Source organism: Pollicipes pollicipes, unplaced genomic scaffold (assembly GCF_011947565.3).
Source record: "Pollicipes pollicipes isolate AB1234 unplaced genomic scaffold, Ppol_2.1 Scaffold_4881;HRSCAF=5763_pilon_pilon_pilon, whole genome shotgun sequence".
NCBI classification, from domain to species: domain Eukaryota; kingdom Metazoa; phylum Arthropoda; class Thecostraca; order Pollicipedomorpha; family Pollicipedidae; genus Pollicipes; species Pollicipes pollicipes.
This window is the reverse complement of record NW_023596576.1, coordinates 44,159,999-44,170,016: the sequence shown is the minus strand read 5'-3', so window position 1 is coordinate 44,170,016 and position 10,018 is coordinate 44,159,999. Positions and strand designations below refer to the sequence as shown.

The window sequence follows — 10,018 nt, the reverse complement described above, 5'->3', positions numbered from 1 at the left end:
ATCGCCGTAATAAAAGAACATGGCGTGCTTTCTTAGGTTACAGATCGCGAGAACAGATCGCAGGCATAGGCAGGCATAGGTAAACATGCATCACGAAATTTCGATTTTTCTTAAGTGGAAACAATCCAATGGGATGAAAGAAACGTCACGGGATAGCTTGCAGTGGCAAGCCAGAACTGGAGAAGTGGCCAAGATCTGTACCTACTTCATCCAAACAAACCGTTCCTTCTCCTTTCTTCTCCCGCGCTTCAGTGCTGCAACCGGTGCAGACGAAACCCCACATGCAGAAGTCGTGGCGTAGACCGGCTGTCCGCGGATCGGTGGTTCATCCCAAGAAGGGTGAAGGGACTCCACACGAGTGCTCCTGGTGGTTATGCGAAGCTGTAGTGCCTGCACTATGCGCGCGGAGCAGCGCGCTGCACCACCGGCCGGCATCAGACCGCATGCTGACACTGTCTGCACCCGCTCCGGGCCTGCATTGACGCGGTCGGTCGCGTGGCGGCGCGTCTCTGTGCGCTCGCAGCTCGAGGGAGCGCGTCGTTCCGGAACGCTCGGCTTGTGACCCTCTCTCAGCGTCATTCGAGACAACCAGGACGGATGTCAAGCCAGGATAAGAAAACCCGCAACATCGGCACCCGGGACTGGCCGTCCTGCTACCCGCACGACGCACAGAGAGCAGAGCCCGTTTAAGAATTGTTAGATTTTTTAGTCATTTCGTACAGCTGTGTACAACCTGCGATATCATCACAATTCATTTTGTCAGCACGTGATCGAACCAAAAATCAATGACTCGAGACACGCTTCTATGCATCATTCGAACCCATACATAATATAGCCATAGCGTTCAGACAAGCCAATACAATAGCAAAAATTACAAGAAATAACCGGCTACGTACAATAGACTGGGGTCGGCGGCAATTTGGCCGGCCGCGAAGCACCCGGGCCAAGCAGAGACGCGACAGAAGCAGCGCGACTCTCGGGAGTCGGCGGGTGGTCACCCGGACCCTGCATCGCCGTCACGAAGCAGGCCATACGTTCGGGAGCGGGGGGGGGGGGGGGGGCACAGGCGACGGGCGCGGCGTGTCGGCATCATCACACCGCGGGGCGCGTGGCGGCCACCGCGCCCGGGGCCCGGTCTGCCCGGCGGTGGGTCGGATCCAGTCAGCCGGCAGCGAGCGTCTCGTGGCGGCTGCGGACGGGCGGCGACGGGCCGCCGCCGGCTGACCATCTGGCAGCCCGACACCTCAGCCAAGGCCGTGTCAAGCTGGTCGACGGTGCCGTTGCACGCTTCCTCGTCGGTGACCGGCTTGTACGCGCGGTAGCGGAGGCGCGCGCGGCGTTTCGGCGGGCGGCCGGCAGCGGCGCGTGGCGGCGGGGCAGCGCTGGCGGGCACCCTCTTTTGCGGGCACATAGGCGCTCAGCTCACACATAGCACGCGGGCCGCAAAAGCGACAGAAAAGAGACAGGCGGCATCGGAGAGAGGGGACAGGCAGAGGCGGCGGAGGCGGAGGGTGGGCGGGTAACGATTGGCGCCCGGCAGTGGGTCGTTCAGGCGCACGCGCCACTGGCAGAGTTGGCGGCAGGTGTCTGACAGCGGCCAGGCGGTCTGGCAGCCTGGCACATCGGAGGAGGTCGCGTCCAGCCCGTCAGAGGCGGTCCTAAACTCCTTCTCGTGCGCCAGATCGTCTGCAATCGCAGGCAGGTCGCGTCAGCTGGCAGATCGGTGCCGGCAGGACGACGGGCAGCTATTGTCCAGCACTCAGCCATCGTCAGTGGCCATCAATACGCGCAGAGTTAGACAGAGCAGCCAGTAATGACTCGATATCGAAGGACAGATATTCGTCTCATTGAAGCAACCCAGGAAGTTGGGCCTTGGACACAAAAAAACAATAGGTCGACGGAAAACAAAATACTAATTAAATGTTTATTTCATGACCGTCGCGCGATTAACGAGCATTCTACATTTCCCTCCGCACATGCTCACTCGCAGGGACTAGACATTAGCTCCAGACCGAGTGGTCTCCCCATGCTTCACGTTAAAGGGCGCCGCTCAGTCCCGTTAGCCAACATTCGCCGATGTTATGCATGATACGTATTTATATCACGCATTCCGAGAGCCAAGACAACGAGAGTAGCGCAGCTGTACTGCTGATGGTTTTTGACAGCATTCAACAAAAATCACGAAGTGGACCAGCTGCAGGCCTCTGAGGCTTCTGAGCAGGCGGCTGCGGCGAACGCCACAAGCGAACTCAGTAACCAATGCAGCAGAACGGATCAACATTACCTGAACCCATGCCGACGTGAAAAAACAACGCAAATATTAGAGCACTGTACCAAAATAGCACATAATAGCATAGGTAAATCTTGGCAAAATTCAAAGCTTGGCTTGGCTTGGCAAATCGGCCAGGCCGGTCAATGTCACGGTTCTAGGTCAACGGAAAACGGGTTACGTCGCCGCTGGGGCGAGAAGACCGCCAGAGACTTGGAATTGTGTATCTACACGATTGCAATCCACGGCTTTTGGCGAACAAACCAGATATCACTGGAAAGGGAGGACTGGCGCCGAATTTGTCAGTCTCGGCAGCGTGCTCACCTGCCGTGCTGCCACCACACAGGTACACGCTCACTAGTGGGCGGCGAGCGCTCACAAGTTCTGAATATCCTTCAGCGTCGTGTCCATCTCGTCCTCGAGCCTTTTCTGCTGCTGACGACACTCCACCAGCTTATCTGCTCACCGAAGGAGCGGCAGCCACGGCCAGCGACGTGCACAATTAGTGAACGGAAGAAAACCAAGGCCCGGCGGCCGGTAGAGCAAAAAGGAACAAAACGGCAGGCCGGGACAAAACCAAATGAGAGCCGAGGTCAAGCACACCGGGCTAGCGGCAGCGGCACAGGCAAACCCGGTGCTGCCGTCGCCACGCTGCTACAGGAGGTCCACGTCCTAGGCTAGATTCTCATCGACACTGCGTGGTGCCCAGGTCAGTTGCGACACACTCAACGCAAACCATGCAAGGTAACTGACAGTGCACCACGCGAACGTGCGAACACACGCGGCCGCGAGGCGGGACGGGGCTAGGGTGCGCAGAGCCGCCGTGGAGTGCTGCGTGCGTGCCGCACATGTCCCGCCTTGTGGCCGGCATCACGCAGTTACCTGCATCAATACGCTTTGGCGGCCGCTCTCAGTTTTTCAACGCACGCTGCTTGTAAAGACAAGGAGGGCGTGGCTGATATTCGCGTATGCGTATGGTCTGTGCAAAGTTGGCCAGTTTTGGAGCCCAGCCAGAGCGAGAATAGGGTATGTGCGTGCAATGTGGGGCATCTTTGGAGCCCAGCCAGAGCGAGAATAGGGTATGTGCGTGTAATGTGGGGCATCTTTGGAGCCCAGCCAGAGCGAGAATAGGGTATGTGCGTGTAATGTGGGACGGCTTTGGAGCCTAGCCAGAGGGCGAGTATCAGGTATGGTGCGAGTGACGTGGCGCAGTTATTAAGCCCAGTGAGAGCCATTCTCGGGTATGCACGCGTGATGTGGGACGGCTTTGGAGCCTAGCCAGAGCGAGATTCAGTTAAGGTGCGAGTGGCGTGGGGCGGGCGTGGAGCCGGAGCGAGTCTCGGGTATGGTGCGGGTAATCTGGGGCGACTTTAAAGCCCAGTCAGTACGAGTGCCGAGCATTTATACAGCCTAAACGAACGCCAGTAGGAATCGTGGTTGGGTGGGACGCACCTTCCAGTCTGTCCACCTCCTTCTGGAGCTTCTGCACGGAGCGTTCGGCAAACTCGGCGCGGGCTTCCGACTGCGGACATGGCCGGCCGCCAGTCAGACCAGCTGACGCCCATCCTGGCCCCACACTCGGGTCCGTGCAAGGTAAACTGCTTCTGGGTCGTTCGCACCACCAACACATGGGTCAGAGTTTTAAAAATCTTCACAATAAATGCGCCATCCAACAGACCTGGTCATGCGCAGCTGAGGTAAGCCAGCGCTAGACAGTTATCAATTGACGGTGGGTCAGCGGCTAGCGTCAGTTATCATCAGGGGACAACCGAACTGGTTACCCTCACCATCTCGGTGCGCGCGTCACCAGCACAGCAGAGGCACCACTGACCTCTCTCCATCTCGCCTCGCTGTCACGCAGCTGCGTCTCGAACATCTCCTCCCGCTGAGAGGCCTGCGGAGGACACACGCCAGGCGCCACGGTCAGCGGCGTCAGGGGGGGAGCCAGGGCTGGCGACACGCGGTGGCCGAAGCACTGCTGGCGCACACTAGCAATACAGGCTTCAGTCCTGACGTCCCCCTCATTCTCCCCCTTCCAGCGGGACCTGCTGCGGCCGGAGACAGCAGAACGGCGGGGTGCATGCGAACATTCGGACAACACGGCACTGATTTAAGACAAGAACGGAGATATGGAACCGGCGCACCGTTGCCGACACAGCGGTGCTAAAGGGGGGGGGGGGGGTAAAGAAACCAATGCCGGCGTCCCTGGCGGGCCAGACGCCTGACGTCGTCCTGCCCACGTCCCCCGGCGCGGCCGGCCACTGCCCACGGCCCGCTCCGTTCTCACAGTAGCGGGTCACCGTGTCCTCGCTCACAAGACTCATTACCTGTTGCATTCCATCTGTTATCATCTCGATCGGTTCCCTTACCCGCCCCTCCACACCGCTGGCCTACGGCAACACGCCGGCCTTGCTTTGCGGGCGCCAGCACGTGACGAGCACGACCCGACACTTCACCCACTCCGACTGAGAGGCACAGAGGCTACAGTGACGCGTGCCAATCAGATTATCGCCGGCAGTCCGCCCCCCACCCCTTGCAGGACAGTCGGCGCGGTTCCCGAACATTGTCCTGGCCACCGAGCTAGGTGGTGGGGGCGCTGCAGGCCCCGCTGGCCAGGCAACTGACTGTCCGGAGTCTCAACGAGCGGCTAAATGCACGCATAGAGCTGCCATAGCCGGCAGCTACCTTCAGCAGCGACAGGGAGGCCCTTAGCCAGACATCGTCAGACACCAGGCACGAGCCCCTTCAAGGCACGCGGCGAGACGTCTGGCGGTCCGGCGATACCGTATCGCACGCTTAATCGGACGCTTGTGGGAATAGGATTAGCGCGGGGCAGCGATACCGGTGAACAACACTCCGATAGTGAAGCAGTGACGGGGAGACACGGCAGTCGCGGCGCGGCGCGGTCCGCTCTGATGACGGCCGCCCGGCCACGCCCCTCACGGCAACCACGCCCACCAGCCGTTGGTTGCGGCATCCCGCACATAGTTGAATTACTGAATTGGCTACTACAAGGGGAACACCTACCAAACACGCCCAATGCCCATACATAAGTTTGTATGCATATTCAACATTCACTCAGGTATGCTTCATGCAATAATCACAAACTCACTATTAGCCATGACGACCAAAGCGTGAATAACGCCCCGAGTTTTCATACTTAATGGCTTAAAGACACCAACCATACCGGAATAGCTACAAAAGTTCGCCAGTTTTACGATTAATGTATGTCTGCCTTGTCACGTCATCACAAACCGGCGTGAGCCTGCATTCGCGGATAGCCGCCACTGGGCAAGGAAAGGCTCTTACCTTCTCCTCGGAGACCTCGAGCGACTTCAGGTTGTTGCCCACTACGCGCAGCTCCTCCTCCAGCTCCACGATCTTGCTGCAGAGCAACAGGCACCCGTTACAGTACGCCCCGCGCTCGCGCACTGTCATTTGGACATCAGGGACGGGCGCCACCATCCTCCGGCGGGACACAAGGGGCGACCACCATATACACAGCTGCATTTCAGCATCAGATCAACGGAGCCAATAATCCACTGCAAAACAACGCGACACGATCGATGCCGATGTACGCATCGATACATACACAAGTCCATCACAACCATATCAACCAGCAGAGAATTCATCAAACGCTGGAACACGCTAGAGCGGCGAGTTTTCTAGCACGGAATCGCGGTCGCCACCGCCTGATCAAACAGACGCATGCAAACATTACACGTCACGCGCGACGGCCCGGCCGGGCGTGCCTGTTCACAACTGCGGCGCGCCGCTAGCGAGTGCGGGGGAGGGGAGGGAGCACGTGCGGCCTACTACTCACGACTCGCCCGTCTCGGCCCGCTCCTCAGCCCGTTCCAGGTCGTTCTCCAGCATCACCACCTTGCGTGCCACCTGGCGGCGACCCCCGCAGACGGGTCGTGTCAGGCAGAAGCGGACGACCAGACGGGGCGACGGCCGAGCGTCACACGCAAACCACGCGCCATGCACCAAAAATAAACGGCTAACACCACTACGAAAGAACATGGCGGCGACAACATGCTATCGACAGCGGCTGGCGGAACCTCCTGTGGAAAGGCCGTGCGCACACGCACGCACACACACACGCACACACACACAAACACAGACACGCCCATGGTGAGCCGGCGGCTACGGGCAGGCCATGCTCAGCCACTCACGATTCGCCCGTCTCGGCGCGGTCCTCAGCCCGCTCCAGGTCTGCCTCAACCATAGCCAGCTTACGGCCACCTGCGATTGCCGCGCCCCATCCCCCCGTCAGAAGGACGTAGGTCGAAGCCGGGGACGGCCAGCACGGCCAGACACGGGGCCAGAGTCACGAGCCGGGGCGCCCACAAACCCAGCGGAGCGGGGACAGCACGGGCGTGGGGCGGCGTCACCAACTCTCGCTCCCGACAACCAAACGGAGAACAGAGCAGCGCAGAGAAGAAAATCGCAGAACAAGGTTCTCGTCGCTGTTGACACGCTCATGGCCGAGACAGGGACTGAACAGCCACCGTTTGGGTCACGTCAGCGCGTCACGTCCTCCAACAGCGGTCACACGGCACACACCACATGCAGCGGTTTGTCGCAGGCTACTCAGCTAGGTACCACACCCATCTATGGTTAGCACGCACTGAACGGATAAAACACAGGTGAGTGCGCACGCGGCACACGCACGCACGCATGGGACGTGTTAAAGCACGCGATGCGCATTGCTCCAATTCTGTCGCCATGAATACAGCAGAAGCATCCAATCCACCATTGTTAGATTTCGCAGCCGCGAAATGGACACAGAATCTGCGTTACGGTGCGCATAATTCCGACACAGATTCGCACAAACACTGCGGTGTCTGATGACTTCAATTGCAGTTCTGAGTACATATGGCTTGATTCCATTACACATTTTTATGGAATTCGGTCCGCTGAAGGCAGGTTATGAGATGGTCAGCTCCGGCCTTCATAAAGGCCTACAGGGACATGGATTTTGATAACCAGACAGCAATAGTGGCGTCCCACAATTTGGACCAATACAAACCAGCGCAATGCAAAAACAGGCAACTACTTACATATCTATTGGGGCCAATCACCAACATTTCAAGGCAAGATACTTCAAATCGGGTCAGACTCCGACTAGAAAACATAACCAATGCACGGATTCCATCCTGATTCAACGCAACCTCGACTACTGCAATCATTTCGCTTTCATCCGAGGTCAAGTAGAAGTCTGGAGGCATGGCACACCGGCACACCTGCCCGCGCGTCCCATGCACCGGGTGCGGGCGGGCGCGGGCTCCCGGACCACAGCGTGGTTGCGGTTAGTGCCGGGGGAGCGGCCGACACGGTCAGTGGCGGTAAACCACACGGCGTCACCTCGTATTTCCGGTCGGCCTCCTGGGCCCAGCGAGCAGGCCCTGCTTCAGCCGGCTTTCCAGGGCGTCCCTGTGCCCCTCGTCCGAGACAGCGGCTCGCCAGCACTCCGCGCACGCTGCGCCAGTGCCACAGGTCACCGATCAGAGCGGGTTGCAGGCATCACAGGCGACCGCTCATGGGACGGTGGGGAGGAGGATATGGGGAGGGGGGGGGGGGGGGGGGGGGGGGGGGGGGGCCTCGCCGCCGACGGAGCTGGCAGCGCCGAACGGCAGCCGCCCGCCCGGCCGGCCGACGTCTGTGGGAAACGGCGGGGGCGGGCGGACAGGCGGAGGGTAGCGCACAGCTGGCGTGGGGAGGACAGGTGACGAGCAGCACGTCCGTCGGCCTCGCACAGCGCGCCGTCCTACCTCCTCGTATTTCTTGTCGGCCTCCTCGGCGATCAGCTTGGCCTGGGCCAGCTGCGCCTCCAGGATCGCCACCCGGTCCTCCTCCGTGTTCGTCCGGTTTTTCTAGCGCCTTGCGCTGCCTGGCAGGGTTACACATCGTACGCCACGGCCGTTAGCACGGGGGCGCGCTGTTATGAGGACCAGATGCAAGGCAACCAACCCTTCAGCTCATCTTCGTCAGGGACGTTTCAGCAAATGATACAAGTGAACACGCATATGTGCAAGATATAGGAGAACAACTGACAAACTTCTAAGTGGAAATGCATGTTATATGGTTAATCTGCATCGCCCTCAACTAAAATAGGGGCTGAAACGCAATGGCGCGTCCTATTGTTTGGTACCGGCTACAAAGACAACAGCCACGGCATGGTCAGACGGCCACGAGACCGTTTAAGGGTTGCAGTGACGTCAGCGCACCTGCGACGTCGTCGCCCGTACAACTGACATAACATAACGACGCCAAGACTGGGTTGACCGGAGCTATCAGGAGGCCGCTGATTTTACAAATTTAGTAAGCAGATCCTAAAACCCATGAGGCGTTGCTACTACGCCCACCCCTCAGTCCTGCCGCCGATGGAGTAAAAAAAAAAAAAAAATGGCGGTACGAAGCTATTGCAGTGTAATACGATTAATTGTTACTCATGTTCAGCCAGATAGCGTTACTCATGTCCAGCCGGCACATGATAGCGAAAAAAAGACGTTCCAGAGTAAGCCTTACTGGCCGTTTTAATAGACCTGACAGCAAACGATAGGTCTGCCCCCCCCCCCCCCCCCCCGCCCCCGCCGTCTTCCTACTGTCCAGGCATTTTAAAAAGGCCGCCTGTGAAATCTAGCGTGACCACACTGGGTACCAGCCGAATAAAACAGCATGAACAGGCGCACTGTGTACCAAATTTTGCGGTCCTGGCCCAAACCGTTATCGCCACATCACACGAAACGTGGGAGGATTGGTCATACCATGTGCTGCGCTCGCCGCACGCGGCCAGCCCCACACGGGGCGGACATGTGTACCAATATGGCCGCGTGCCCCAGTCTGATCCGGGGTCAAAGCCCAATGTACAAGCGCAAATGAGTCCGTGGAGGACCACCGGAACAGCGTGTGATTATTCTGTTAATGCATCGTCGATGCCAGGCCAGCAAACTTGGTATACTCTTGGAACTTGGCTTTTTGCACTGAGCATACCGGAGAGTTGTAAGAAGTTACATTTTGGGCGACTGTATTCAAAGTTTGACAAAAAACGCAAACATTCCGAATGACTATTAGTAAGTGGATTTGTCTGTTCGCCTGTCATTTTCATCGCAACCAAAAAACCGAAAAATAGAATCACGAAAAAGTTTTTTTTGGGGGGGGGGTAGACGTCTAAGGATACAATTTTGGGGTAGACATATTAGACATACGTTCAGGTTCCACATGTAATATGATAACGGTGAGCGTGGCGCGCGTTTACACATACCTAACATATCATAAACATACCACACGACATAGGCCGATCACCCAAGAAACCATACACACGTGAACTTCTGGTCTAGGTAGGGGTTCGATCATACCTGTACTTCTGTGGTCTGATATTTTTGCACCCAACACAGTGGGAGCGTACCAAGAAACTAAAATTGGCCCAATGAAGAGACGAAACCGCAGCTAGAGATCGCATGGATTTTTACCGCCTCACCCAGGATAGCTACCCGATTCCCGCTGGGTGCCTGCAGGGCAGAGGGAGAACCTACCGCTCCGACTCGTCGGCCGAATGGGACGCCTCGGCCAGCTTGGTGGTGGCGGTGGCCAGCCGCTCCTCGGAGCGCTCCAGGTCCTCCTCCAGCAGCTGGATACGGCGGCCCAGAGCCGAGACCTCGCCCTCAGACTGCGGCACACCCGGTCACGCCCGGCCCTCCGTCATGCGGTCATGAGAGGAGAGCAGCAAACGGTGGCAGGGCC

General features: G+C 58.3%; 1 pseudogene; it reads right to left on the bottom strand.

Moving 5' to 3' along the window:
* Positions 1-1,153: 1,153 nt before the first annotated feature.
* LOC119100445 (tropomyosin-like) overlaps positions 1,154-10,018 on the bottom strand; it is a 10,311-nt pseudogene continuing 1,446 nt past the window's right edge.